The 14373-nt window shown below is 37.7% G+C and overlaps 1 pseudogene; it reads right to left on the bottom strand.

The window, feature by feature from the left end:
* Positions 1 to 7739: 7739 nt before the first annotated feature.
* Positions 7740 to 14373, bottom strand: part of LOC107664645 (patched domain-containing protein 3-like) — a 12440-nt pseudogene continuing 5806 nt past the window's right edge.

Raw genomic sequence — 14373 nt, 5'->3', positions numbered from 1 at the left:
GCGGGGTTCCTCCAGTAAAATTCGCATTCATATCATGTTATTGGGGTGCTTCAGCAACATAGCCCAGTTCCGCACGGGAAAACCATAGACTCGGCAACTGAGGTGATGTAAAAGAGGAAAGCAGGCATTTGGACCAAAGCACTGTGAGGCAAGGGAGGGGGAGACTCAAAATGTTTCCAAACTTAAAACGCATTTTTGCCCGGTTTGCGTTGTTTTACTACCTACAAAGTTATTTACAGTATAAAACATTGTTATTTACAATACACAGCATGATTTTTAATCATATTTTTAGGGGGTACAACCCCCAGATGGGGGGGGTCTTGTCCCCCCCTACCCCCCACCCCTGGGATTTCCGCCTATGGCTATTACATCTAGTGGTGTCCGATTCGCGTAGGAATCGTTCATTGAGTCGGTTCTTTCAACGAACCATTTCGCAAAACAGACTCGTTCGGTCAGAGCGCTTATCCAGTTCTCGGATGCGAATCGGCTACACTGAACTGAACCGTCCGAAGGAACCGATTCGGCCAAATGAGTCGGACTTCCCAACACTACTAACATCCCGTCTTCTTCATCGCTATACGGTTTAGGAAAGTGCCCTTGATTGGTGTATGGTCATTTCTGCTGTCAGTCATTTGACGGAGGGCGTGTTTGTAAAACTGAAGGCGCTATCCAGTGCTGAAAGGAGAAAAACATAAATCGAAAAAAACGACGATAAATCACATGAATGTTTCGGGTTTCGGTAAAAAATAGACGCTCGATGGGCAGGAGTACATTTATAACAGCTCTGCTATAAACTGCTTAAACGTCAACAGGGCGACGCTGTTTAAAAGACACTTTGCGCTGAGATGCTGTCGAGGTTAAATTATGCGCTAGTATTGAGAAGTAACAATAAAAACGAATTGCCGTGGTTGTTTATCATAATAAACAGATCGCGTTCTTGTTTTCCGTCTGCGTTGTTTTTTAATTGTTGGTCTATGACATAAATATGACGGATGTTTTTCACCGTTGCCTTGTCTCGCTATTATTTCTAAGCTCGTCTCGTTAAGACGCCCTCAGCTGTTCAAAACGTGTTTTAAAACCGCAACGTAGCGTAACTTCGGCTCCGCTGCGCACCGTTACGCTGTTTTAATAGTTAGTTTAACGTTACATGTATAAGGCTTTGGTAGCGTTGCGTCGCGTCGTGTCCCCCTGTTGCGTTTTTTTGTTTTTTTCAGACGCCAGCCGAGTTAAAATAGTGCTCGAAAAACCGCGTCTCGAGATAATTGTGATTTCCCATCCCGTTGCGTTCCGTCTATTTGGTACTGACACAGACACATTCGAACGCGTTCTCGCGTACAGCACCGCGTTTTAAGACGCCGTCTCAAGTTTTAAGCAGTTTCAAAACGCGTCTCCACCTCACTGTTTGAACGCAAGAATGCGTCCTGTGCGAACGGTCCCTTACGCTGATTTAAATACAAGTCAATGCTGTGATACTAATCAAGCATTAATTCTTGAATTAAACATACAAGCTGTTTGCTTCGAGGAGACATCGAGTGCGCAGCACTGCTTGTCGCTCACTGGGGAAATACTGCAGTGAAGCGAACAGCACAGGATGAACGCACGCGACTGCGTGAGGATGTGAATCATGGTGCAATACGAGTCATCATCACCGCACTAGCGCTTAATCCAGTTCTGTAAACAATGAGAACGGAATCTAAACGCGTGCGTCAGGGGCGCAAATGACTCAAGCGTCTAATGAACTGAAATGGCACGTAAGAACAAACAATCGGTGATGCCATCACTGTCTTCAGAGGTACACGGCTCGAGCTTACCAAAACTCCTCATAGCTCCGCATCGTCTCTGAACCATATGTTCATAAATGGAACTATTTGCACATGATCAATAAATCTCAATCCGACAAGATCATTTGGTGTTGTTATAATATACTGATCATGTATCCAATCATAACTTAGCTCCTGATATGAATTATATAAAAAGGGAAACGGGCTTGTTGTCACGTGGGAAAGTCTCACAAAGGATATATATAGGTATTTTATTGTTAATTGGAAGGTTCTGAGTCAAAAGTCTGACTACACATGCTTGTATTCAAATCAAGTGTTTTGTGTTTCATAATTATAGATAAAAAGCCAAATAGAGAGGTAAAATACAGAGGAAAGCATTTTTGTTAGTTAGCTAGATAGTATTTATTTCAAATGACAACTGCTGCAAATGTGAAGAAGCATGTTTCTACAATGTGTGCAAATGAACTTAATGTAAATGTCTTTAATTTGATCATACTTAAAGAAACTTTGTAGGTAATTTATTATATTGCTTTCATTTATTAAAAAAAACTGTTCATTGAAAAATATAATTTCCTGCATGACGGAATTTTCTCAGTTACATTTCCCCTAGCTGCTCGACTGTGGCCAGGGGAATGCTAAACTAGCTGCTGGTTGTTTTTGCTAAGAAATTATTTTTGTACATGAATATAAACGGTGCCTATACACTGTAAATATATGGCCCAATGTACCATGTTAATATGAAGGAATTTTCCGTATTGATTTTTCACAGGGACTTTACTCTTATTTTGAATTAAGCATTGCAATTTACATGTATGTTTTTTTGACAGAAGCTTTTTTTTTCAAAGGTACTTACATTGCATTGAGGGAACACATTTTAAGTTCTTGCTTTGCCTGGGAATAGAACCCATGGCCAATGCTAAGCAACATGCTTTACTGTTTGAGCTACAGAAATGTTTTTAGGGTTGAAGGAAATTTTCATAAACCTGACAGGTCTGGAAAAGGTCAGGATATGTTTTTTCTTGGATATTTCTGATCTTTATTTTATAATTCATGGTTTTAGCAGTGCCTTCATTGACATGCTCTTTCGACACTTTCAGTTATTTAGAGATTTTCAAAAAGGTTGAGTTTTTAAAGGATCTTGTGTCCATAAATTTGGGCTAAATCTGTTGAGGTTCATTAAACTAAACTGTCTTTTGGCATCCTTGGTGCAGTTAAATGGTAAAGCAGCAAGATGCAAACAAAATGCAAGTTAACATGATTTTAAATTGTAAAATCTCTTTCTAACCTTTTCTATATACAATAATAGTTCAATTAACATTCTATAACAATTTCTACAAACATATATCTCATATATCTCTTAACAGAAATGTATGTGCATGGTGGCATGCATTAATAGGTTGTCACAGTGTTTCATGTTGTGAGGAGCTTCTGAGGCGATTGGCTTCTCACATAATACATTCAAAGCAAAATGAATACATTCATGATCTTATGGCACTGTTGTGTAGACTGCTTTATTGAGGTGCAGTTTTCAATCTAGTTTTCAAAACTAAACTTCTCTGAGTCAGAGTTTTTCCCCTCTGTTTCTTTGTCTTTTTTAGGAGTTTTATGGCGTGTCATCATATCATATGCAGGGAGAAGACAGGCGAGACCAGGGGTGACTGGAGTGTGTGGCCACAGAGGGGATGTGTCAGACCCTTATAAACAACCTGATCAGGTGCATTTGGCAGCCATGTGGGTAGAATATATTAAATTTTTATTGAACAACCTATTCACTGAATGTGTACATATTAGGAAACCAGAACCAATCAGTGTATATTGTTAGTAGCCTTTTTATTTCTGTTTTAGTAAACAGTCTTTTAGTAAACAGAACTCTCTGTCTTAATTTCTGAAATGATTGCTACACTTTCTAGTTTCTACCAGTGACCTTCTAGAATAAAAGTAATCTTGACAAACAGAGTCAGAGATTTCAGTCTTTGCAGATTCAAACAGATAGGAGCTGTACTTGCACGAAATAGCTGACCAAGTTCAAGTTGGCCGCTGAGTGAACTGACCTGCCTTAAAAGGATTTGTAAAAAGGATACATTCAGATTAGGACTTTCTTATATTTCAGAACTCTCTAAAGGGTTTTGTTCTGGGAATGACTGGTATCTGCTATTGTAAAATATTAGGTTTGTGTGCAAAAGCTATCTGGCAAAGTGCCCTGCAGTCATATTTGCAAATAGCCACCTTTTTATAGATTAGGAAGTCACAGCTTCTAAAGCAACCACCCAGTTTATTGATAATCTAGAGTTTACATGGGTTATTCCAGACTACAAAATTGCAATATTTACATTATCTTTATTATGTCATATGACAACATTCTTGTGCTGCTGATTTATATTTACCTTTCATTCACACAAATGGCCTGGGTTAAAGAAGTATTTTTCTAAATTAACTTTTTTGTGGAATTTCAATTCCATTCAGATTTAAACTTCTAAAGATTAATATAAAGCTTGATTAATTTGACTTTTCAGAAGTCTGTAATTCTTAATGTACATTTTTTTATCCTTGCATTTCTCAATGATATGCTTGAATGAATGATGCTTTCTTAGCAGAGACCACTAATAAACAGCATATAGGGTGCCAAAATCCCATTATTATCGCATTATGAGGGTGCATGTAAACGCACTAATTGAGAAATGACTCTTCCTACATTTTTGCAAAACTCCAAAACATACCTATAGATGCAATTCACTGCAGTTTCCAGCTAAAATGAACACTAGAGGCAGTAAAACTGCTTCCACATTTGGCATATTATTGATTAATAAAGTCTTATTTTTGCATGGTTCCTTGTACAATACTGTATTATGACACTTTTACCATAGCGCATGATTTGTAATGTAATACATTTCAGTGCTTTTATCATACAACCAAATGAATGGCTTTCTGATGTGGCAAACTTAGTCTTTAGCTCGCCTGGTACAGACTGCACTTGGGATGCGGAGAGCTCGGGAACGAATCTCATGAAATAAGGGTCAAGTTGAAGACTTGTAGAAGCAAGCTACTGTACAATGGCATGATTGGTTCAGCAAATACTTTTTTCACATTTGCTTTTGTTAACACTCTTGGTTAGGATTATGTCAGTGTTGAGGAGTAGCTAGTTACATGCAACACCATTACGTAATTTAATTACAAAATAAATGTAACTGTAATAGTTTACAGTTACTGAGAAAAAATGTGTAGTTAAATTACAGTTACTTATCAAAATGTTAATCATTACAAATGGGGTTACATCTGAATATTGTCAGTAAAATATCTAGGATATGTTGAATAATATTATTTTGTTGCTTTGCCTGTTTTTGATGTGCACATTGCCTCCTGCCATTTAAAGGCTGTTTAGTAAAGCAATGCTATTCTGATGCTTTTATTGGTTCTTGTTTGAATTTCCTGTGCACCACGTCAAAACCACCCATTATATCAATCCATATAACCTGTCTGAGAGTTGCCACCATGGCGAGTGATAAAAATGTGTTCCAGTGCTGTGCTTTAAAATTAAATGTTTGAAAATTATTAGTTTAAAACATCCGTTAGTAATTTAGAAAAGTAATCAAAAATAATCAAATGTAATTAGTTACATTGCTTTAATAAAGTAATTGAAACAATTACACTACTTATTACATTTTAAATAAGGTAACTTGTAATCTGTAATCTGTTACATTTCCAAAGTAACCTTGCCAACACTGGGTTTACGATAGGGCTTAGTTTAGGTGCTGCGTTATTTTCAGCGTGATAGAGCATTAACCTTTCAGCGCCAGTCACTGGACCTTTAATTTCCAAACTGTCGTGACACGTACAACAACAAACATAATATATCTGTCAGGGTTGGGTGAAGGGATGAGATGAGGACTCCGTGATGCAGGAATGATGGGCTTTTATTAATAGTACAAATAAAACAAAACCAACAAAAACTACCCGAGGGGGAAAACAGGCAGGCAGGCCAGGACAGGGCACAGCACAGCAAGGCAAGACAGGATCAGGCAAGAAATAACAGGGGAACATTTGACAATGAACTGGCACAGGACTGCAAACACAAGGAGAATAAATAGGGAGCAAACAAGGAGGGTAATGAGGGACAGCAGGTGGGGCAACTGAACCAAATTGGGTGAGGTTAGACAATAGACATGAGAGCACATGGCACACAGAAACAAACAAAACAAAAGTCATGTGCTCACATAAAACAAAAACACAAGCACATGGCCAGCAAAACAATCACAAGCCATGTGCTTGAACAAAACAAGACATGAACACTCAGCTAATGAGAACACTCATAAGCCGCGTATTCACACAAAACATGACAACATGAAAGCACACAGCCAGTGAAAAACCCAAGCACAGGACAAAACATAACAAGAAAGCACACAGTTGATATAAACACGAGCTGCATGCAACAACACGAGACAATGAGAAACACAGAAAACAAGAACACAACAACACACGCGGACAGAAGAGCGCACGGCCCAAGCGAATTTGAGACCACGCATTCACAGAACAAGACAGAACATGGAGCGCGAGTGTCTGAACCCCGACGCGAAACCAAAACTGAACAAGACATGAGTGCCAGGATCCGAACACTACTCTCCAACAAGAAACGAGACACGCGGACAAGAGAGCACACTCAAAGCCATGCATTCCCATGAAAACAAAGCCATGAATAAACTAGACCAAAGTGACAGAACCCTGACAATATCAGATTCACGTTAATTTATTTCAGATAAAACTATACGTGCCACACACTGGACATTTCACTTTGAAGGTGTTGCAAAATGTGCAAGAAGTAGTGTATAAACCACTGGGACCTAGGATGACAGTACATATGGGATTTGTACTTGATGTTGCTATAGCTTATATAAAAATTCACATATATATAATATTTAAATAAAAATAATACATTTGAACTTGTGTCAATACACAATACTCACTTTCTCTGCTAAATGAACCTGATAAGAACATGTAACCTGTAATAAGTATCGCTTTTTATTTCTCCTCTTTCCTACTACTTGTTTCACTTCTGTTTCAGTTTTTATAACCATTTCTTACTATGTGTCAGTAAGTTGTTGTTATTTCAGCATGTGTGTTTGATTTGTATTAGTTATATATTTTAGTTTTAGTTACTTTTTCTTATTTGTAAGTCGCTTTGGATAAAAGCGTCTGCTAAATGACTAAAAGTAAAGTAAAAGTAAAGTAACCTAACATCACAGAGAAACTAAATAATACAGACTATTTTATTTACATAATAAAAGTACACTCAGTTTCTATGGACAGTCCAGGTCACGGCACCAACCTGAAGGCATCTTATTATTTGGAATAAAACATATTTGAGTACTCTGTGTTTTAACAGTTTGTCTACACAAGTGGGAATTGTCCTTAGTAAATGCATAATTATCATATGCCGTGCATTAGTTTTCAATCATAATGACTTTTGGAATAACATCAGGCACAGTTGTTGTTGTTTTCTTCTTAGTTTTGTTTGAACTGCAGGACAGTAGAGTCAGAAACACTGAAGATGATACTGTGAGCCAAACCAAAAATCATAATGAGGAACATGATCTTAAAGAAGGTCCTGAAGATGTGGTTCTTGGATGCAGCCAAAATGAGTACGCCTATTATTGTCGAGGCAGCTCCTTGTAGCACTGGATAGCCCAGAGAAAACAATGCATCAACTGCCTGCTCATTGGTTGTCGATTTTTTGCTCGAAACAAACGCATATGAAATATGTGCAGAGAAGTCGACAGTGAAGCCAATGCACACCACCAGGATGATCATCAAAATGGAATCTAGGTTGACACCCCATAAGGCCATAAAACCTGTGATACCGGTGACGCCTGAGCCGATAGAAAACGTGACCCACAGGGAACAGTTTGGGTTTGGGATTAATAACAAGGAAATGACCAACATGACAGCTGTGGTGAAGCACACATTCTAAATGGTGCCGATCACTATGACCAAATATTGGTCCAAGTAGATGAACAACGGGTGGAACACTTGTAGTTTAGCTGTACTACAGCTTTGAACTGTGTTTCTGAGTTCATTGAACATCATTATCTCCATATTGGCATTGGAAATATCCAAAGTCTGGACAAAAAATCTTGAAGCAATGATTTTGCCTTCTGCGATATTAACGTCAAGCTTAAACTCTGGATAGCGCCGGAAAAAAGATGATACATTCTCCATGAAGACGTTTTCATTGTCTAGATTTAGGCCTTGGGTTTGAGCAAATTGTAAGTAAAAGTCTAACCAGGAGACAGACCGATTTTGATTGACAAATGTCAAGTTGTAGAGTTTTTCCATGCAGTGGTTTAGTTCTGATCTGCTGCTCTTATTCCAGTATGGCAACTCTTCAGTCACTACAACCATGACATTTGGACCGTACCTAGAGAAGAATTTCTGATCATCGTCATAATAATATACAACATACGAATCATCAGCTGCCAGGTCCCTCATATTAATACCCTGCTGCAAAAAATAAAACATCCATAGATGCCTCCAGCCAAATAACCCAAATACAGCAGCATCACACAGACTTTGGTCCAGGGCTTGGTCAGGAATGGACCGTAATAGAACTTGAAGAAGTGTGCTATGGGCTGTTGTTTCTCAGCACCGGTTTCTTGTTCATAGTCACCACCTACACAGCGGAGATGATACGCCAACGACTTTCCTTCAGGAGTCTTGGGAGTTTGCAGCAGGTCAGCCAGTGTCTGTCACTCTGCTCTCTCCTGTCGTTTAGGGCTAGAACACTTCCAAAGAAGAGGATGTTATAAATGTAACAGAAAATAATGGATGTGCTGGTGTACAAGCAGAAGGCCTGAACTGAGCGAAATTCACTCAAGAGCCCGATGTAGAAACCAAGAACGTCAGTCAATGTAGTGATAGTTATAAACATGGCGGCTTCTTTGAAGGTTTCTGCCATTCTCTTCTCCACTGGATTCTTCACTTTGGTTTGTTGCCAGTTGGAAAGCATGATGAACATGTCATCAACACCAATGCCTGTGAGAAAAGCGTGCTCTTAATAAACCAACTCTAAACCAAAGGGTTAATATGAAATTCGCACTTTTAATTGTTTTAAGTTTTATGCTAAACATTTTAAAATATTTTAAAACAATGCTCTTAAAGTTATACAAACATTTGCATTTGAACAAAAATGTCAAATTTAGACTATAAGAAAATTAAGTGAGGTTTGTTAAAAGTTGAAAAATATGCCAGTGAACAAGACAAAATCTAGTCTTTCTACAGTCTTCAGTGTCACACGATTCCTCCGAAATAATTATAATATGCTAATATGGTGCTCATGAAACATTTCGTATTATTATCAATGTGCAGATGTACAGCTTAATATTTTGTGGAACTCATGACTAATTTTTTCAGGATTCATTGATGAATAGAAAGTTGAAAAGAACAGCACTTCTTGAAACAGAAACCTTTTGTAACATTATAAATGCCTTTACTGTCACTTTTTATCAATTTAATGTTTCATTGCTAAATAAAATAATTTCGTAAAAAAAAAATGTATCTGAATGGTACTGTACTTATGAAATGTGCATACTTTGAAAACAAGTCGGGGGGGCTTGACAGCACTTATTCCCTTCTACTTTTATTGTATGAAAAATAACATCCATGACCATCTTATTTTGTGTTAATCAAAAACAAGACAGCAATATTAATGAAAATGTTTATTTTCTGTAGTGTATATATAAAATAAAGTAATTAAGCCTAAATGAATATTCTATTTTGCACAAACACACACTTACCCAGAATCAGGAAAGGTGAATTAGCCACTGTTATTACGAATGGCACTCGAAAAAGGAGCAGCAAGCCAAAGCTAGAGAGCACAGCCAGACCCGCAGACAGAACTCCCATGAAAGAAACCCAGATCTTGTTCCTCCCAAGCAAAACCTTCGCTAATTCTCGACCTTTGATTCAGTTTTCAATTTCATAAAACACTTTTTGCAAAACACAACACACAATTCTCTGTGTCACACACAAAAATCGAACAGGAATTAATATTACGGCAAAGGTGTTTGCAAATGTATGCGTTTGAGATGTGTTTGTGATATTTTGAATGCAGTGTTTCATTTTGCAAGAGATGTGAGGCATTTTACACTTTGTGTGTGCAATTCTTGGATTTGTGTGTAAAGTTTTGAAAAAAAGAGGCAAAGTTTTGAAAATGTAAGCAGTCGAAAAAAAAACTGTAAACCTATCCCTTACTGTCACGCCCCTGGACTCTTTGTGTTGTGTTTTCCCTCCCCAGGTGTGCCGTGTTCCCTTTAATTAGTCATTCCTTGCACCTGTGTTTTCCCAATCACCCAGTGTTTAAAAGCCCCAGTCCTTTCAGTTAGTGTTTGTCGGTCCTCAAACGTCATTCCTTGTGTTCCAGTGTCTCCTACGTTCCCCGTGTGATCATTAAAGACTGTGAATTGAAGTTATCTCCGTGTTTCCTCGTTCCTCGCTCCTTGCCTCCCGAGAAGTGTGTGGTCGGCCCCCTGGAGTCGGTGGCCATTCCTCCTCCATGGCTCCTCCCTCCATCCACCGTGGACCGCTGTTATGGCTGTGGCCTGGGTCCTGCTGTGCTCTTCCTGCTCCGGGTCCCTCCTGTCTCCTCCCTGGACTCTGTCTGCCGGCCCCCTCCCGGGCGTCCGTCCTCCTCCTGAGCCTCCTCCCTAGTTCCCACCCACTCCCCTCCCCATGTTGTTTCTACAGTGCGAGTATGCACCTTCCGGGAGGGGGGAGTAATGTCACGCCCCTGGACTCTTTGTGTTGTGTTTTCCCTCCCCAGGTGTGCCGTGTTCCCTTTAATTAGTCATTCCTTGCACCTGTGTTTTCCCAATCACCCAGTGTTTAAAAGCCCCAGTCCTTTCAGTTAGTGTTTGTCGGTCCTCAAACGTCATTCCTTGTGTTCCAGTGTCTCCTACGTTCCCCGTGTGATCATTAAAGACTGTGAATTGAAGTTATCTCCGTGTTTCCTCGCTCCTTGCCTCCTGAGAAGTGTGACACTTACAGAAAACATTCAGCTATTTTAGATTTTTAAAACATTTCATTCTGTGTGAACATATTATTATTATTATTATTATTATTATTATTATTCTTTTTTTATTATTTGTTTTTACTTTGTTTACTCCCTGTAGTGTCTGAATATGTGATATCTGTTGCTTACCGCATGCAAGATAAAACTGAGAAGGAGATTGCAAGTGAGTAAGTTATTGAAAAGAGAGGAATGCCATCTGTTGTGTATTTCTCTATCTCCTCTTGTCTGGAGAGCGAGGTAAAATGAGACACCTGCAGACTGAGAAAGTTATCTACATATATGCTACTTAAAGTACATATGGAAATACAGTATGTATACTGAATTTACAGATAATTTGGTCTACAATATATTTGCATGTGTGAACAATTCCTTCACAGGCTACTTATAATACCTTGAGTCCTTTGCTGAGCGTTTTTTTTTTTTGGATAGAACATTTTGGAACTGTTGAAGCCATTCAGAGGTTCCATTGTTATCCTGCAAAAAGTAGAAAAGTCTGATGGCACTTGCCTTCTGGATCACGCCTTCTCTTTCTTCAACACCTCCTACTGTAGAGCCAAGAAAAACAATGATAAATTGGTGAATTTATCATCAATAATGTCCAATATGAGATTTGAGACACAGTCCCTATTTTCTCTGGCACAAATATCTTTAAAACTTATCTGAGTTTGGTTGGCTTTGACAGAGAGACTATGCACTTGCTTGTCAAGCTCACTGATTTCCTCAAACGGCATCTGTTAAAATGTTTCCTTCCACAACAGAAAATATGATCACTGAATAGTTTCCTTCAGCATAGAGTCTTTGTTTTGAAAACAACGAATCGTTACTTGGAAAAGTTTATTTTACAAAATGTCTGGCTTGCTTGGAAGGTCCATTGATAGGTGTGAACTGTTTCTCAACGTCATTGTTCTCGCGGTCTTTGAGAAAGTACAGTCCTCCTCCCAGAGCTGCAAACATTATCAGAGGAATGACAAAAAAACCAAACCGGATAAGAACCAACCAGATGGCCAAGTTTCTCAAAAAGCTTAGAAACCGGTTTCTCAACGCAGTCTGTACGATAAAATGCCATAGTCTTCAAGGAAAGGGGAAAAACAGGCAAGACTAGACTGAAATCTGTTCTGAAAGATGTTCTCATCTGTTCTATTTATTAGACTACACATTTGCTTAAACCCTGCCCAGAGGTGTGTTCATACTGTATAAGGAGGGTGATTTGTAATAATTATCCAGAAGAAATACTGGTATATTTTATATTTCCTCAGAATCATTTTCATGACCCCAGGGCATTTGAACTATGAAAGGAGGAATTTTTTATTTATGGGATCAGTTGGTGACAACAGTTTTTCATTTACAACAGAAAAGTTTAAACATCTAAAGGTAAAGGCAATATGATAAACCAAGTTGCATGTGAAACTGGTGTTATCCAGGCCTCTGACTGGCTGATCATTAAAAATATAGCTTGAAGTCAGTAAAAAAAAAAAAAAAAGAAGAAAACTCAGAAAAACTGAGGCTGGTGTGGGCTTACTTCCCCAATTATTTTTGCGGGGTGCAGACAACTAGTCAAGAGTTTATTTATGGCAAGACAATAGAGGCAAAAACATTTTGCTTCACACACTGGTCAGTTTTGAGATTTTGGGCTATTTGGCTCAAATACACTCATAAGTGTTTATTTTATTCCACTTTATCTATTTGTATCTGTAGTTTTCAGTTACAATACATATCAAAAGTACTTTATTTCGGATGCACCGAGACAGAAATACCAACTTCAGTAGCACTTACAACAAATTTCAGTTTTATTCTTATCTATATTCTGAAGGATTTTGCATTTGGCTGGTTTTATACATTTTATTCCTAAAATATTGTGAAGATTTATTTTCTTTTCTTTTCAAATCCTTCACTATCAACAACTTGAAACAAGAATTTTGAACCTGGATTTATCTAGTTTTTTTTTTTGTTCTGAAAATGTATGCCAGTTAGTGCATATTTAATTTGATAATGTATAATTTGCATACTTATAACATTTCTGAAAAAAAAGGTTTGCAATTCTTAATGTAATCAGTCAACATAGTTAGATCAACATAGTTTGATTATACAGTAATCATAAAATGATTATACAGTATATGACTGTTACATTTTACTGTCCATGTTTATTCAATGAACCATAAACAATTATTGCACATGCATGTGTGGAACAGTCCTTAAAGGGATAGCTCACCCAAAAATGGCGCGTGACACGTCTTCTTCTTCTTGCTTTACGGCGGATCGCAGACTTATAAGTGCATTACTGCCACCTATCTCTAAAATGGACCATCAACACTCTATCTACAATCTCAGTTAGGAGTGTCAATCGTCCATTTGAGAGATAGGTGGCGGTAATGCACTTATAAGTCTGCGATCCGCCGTAAAGCAAGAAGAAGACGCATCACGAGCCGGCTGTCGAGGACGCACTCAGGACACGCTCTTTAAGACACTTCCAATGTACAGGTGGCAGAAAATAAAAGTTACAGTTACATGAACTTAGTACTTTAAAGTGACATGACTCTGAAAACACCAGAAGAAAGATGCCAGGTAAAAGTAAAGTAACAGTTAAAAAGTATTATCCGTGACATACTGTTACATTTCGGAGAAAAACTGGAGAGCAGTTATTGATCTTCATTGATCTAATTGCTTGGAGCAATTTAGGAATATTTTAAGGATATTTTAATTATTTCATCTAAACTCCTCAAAAAAAGAATTTTAAAAATCCCTTTTTAGCATACTGTATTTTAAAGATCATTTTGTAAAACCCAAATAAGCTTTACAGACAGTATTGGCAAGTTGGTTTTCACATGGAATTGGGCTACTTTTAAACTGTTTCTGCTGGTTAATTTTTCCCTGTGTGTTAAAGGTTTGACATATTGCATAAATTATATTTGACTAAAATGCTAGTATTGAAATACTTTACATTTTACCAATGATAAAACAACACTAGATGTTACGCTTTGTGAAGCAGGGCCACCGGTATGGAGCCTTTGAGCTGTGTTTATGATCACTACGATACAGTGGTTTTCATTTTGCATAACATTGACTGTAAACTATCTATTTAAGGTATGAGAATATCATATGTTGAGATTTGATCTTTGGAATATGGTCATTGGTATATTTTTGACTGGCCATTATGCAAGGTCACAGTTATAGGAACTTAAGACATTAAACCCACCCACACACAAACACACACACACACACACACACACACACACACACACACACTAACCAGAAGAACAATGCCTAGAATGTTTCTTTTTTCTTTTCTTTACTTTTCTCTTTTGTAAGTTTATATTTTTATGCATGATTATCCTTTTTTATTATTTTTTATTTATTTATTTATTTTTACTGTATTTTATGGTACCCTTTTAACATATGTAATCAATGGAACATAATTTAAAATTACAATCGAAAATTAACTGAAGGAAGAGAGAATCAAAATTATTTTGTAACGTGCATATTTTGTTGCATTTTGGGCCATCATGACACTAAAATAAAAAGCAAAATGTCATTACT

The sequence above is a fragment of the Sinocyclocheilus anshuiensis genome, unplaced genomic scaffold (genome assembly GCF_001515605.1).
Source record: "Sinocyclocheilus anshuiensis isolate Anshui unplaced genomic scaffold, SAMN03320099.WGS_v1.1 scaffold35, whole genome shotgun sequence".
Lineage (NCBI taxonomy): Eukaryota > Metazoa > Chordata > Actinopteri > Cypriniformes > Cyprinidae > Sinocyclocheilus > Sinocyclocheilus anshuiensis.
This window is presented reverse-complemented; position numbering and strand designations above follow the sequence as displayed.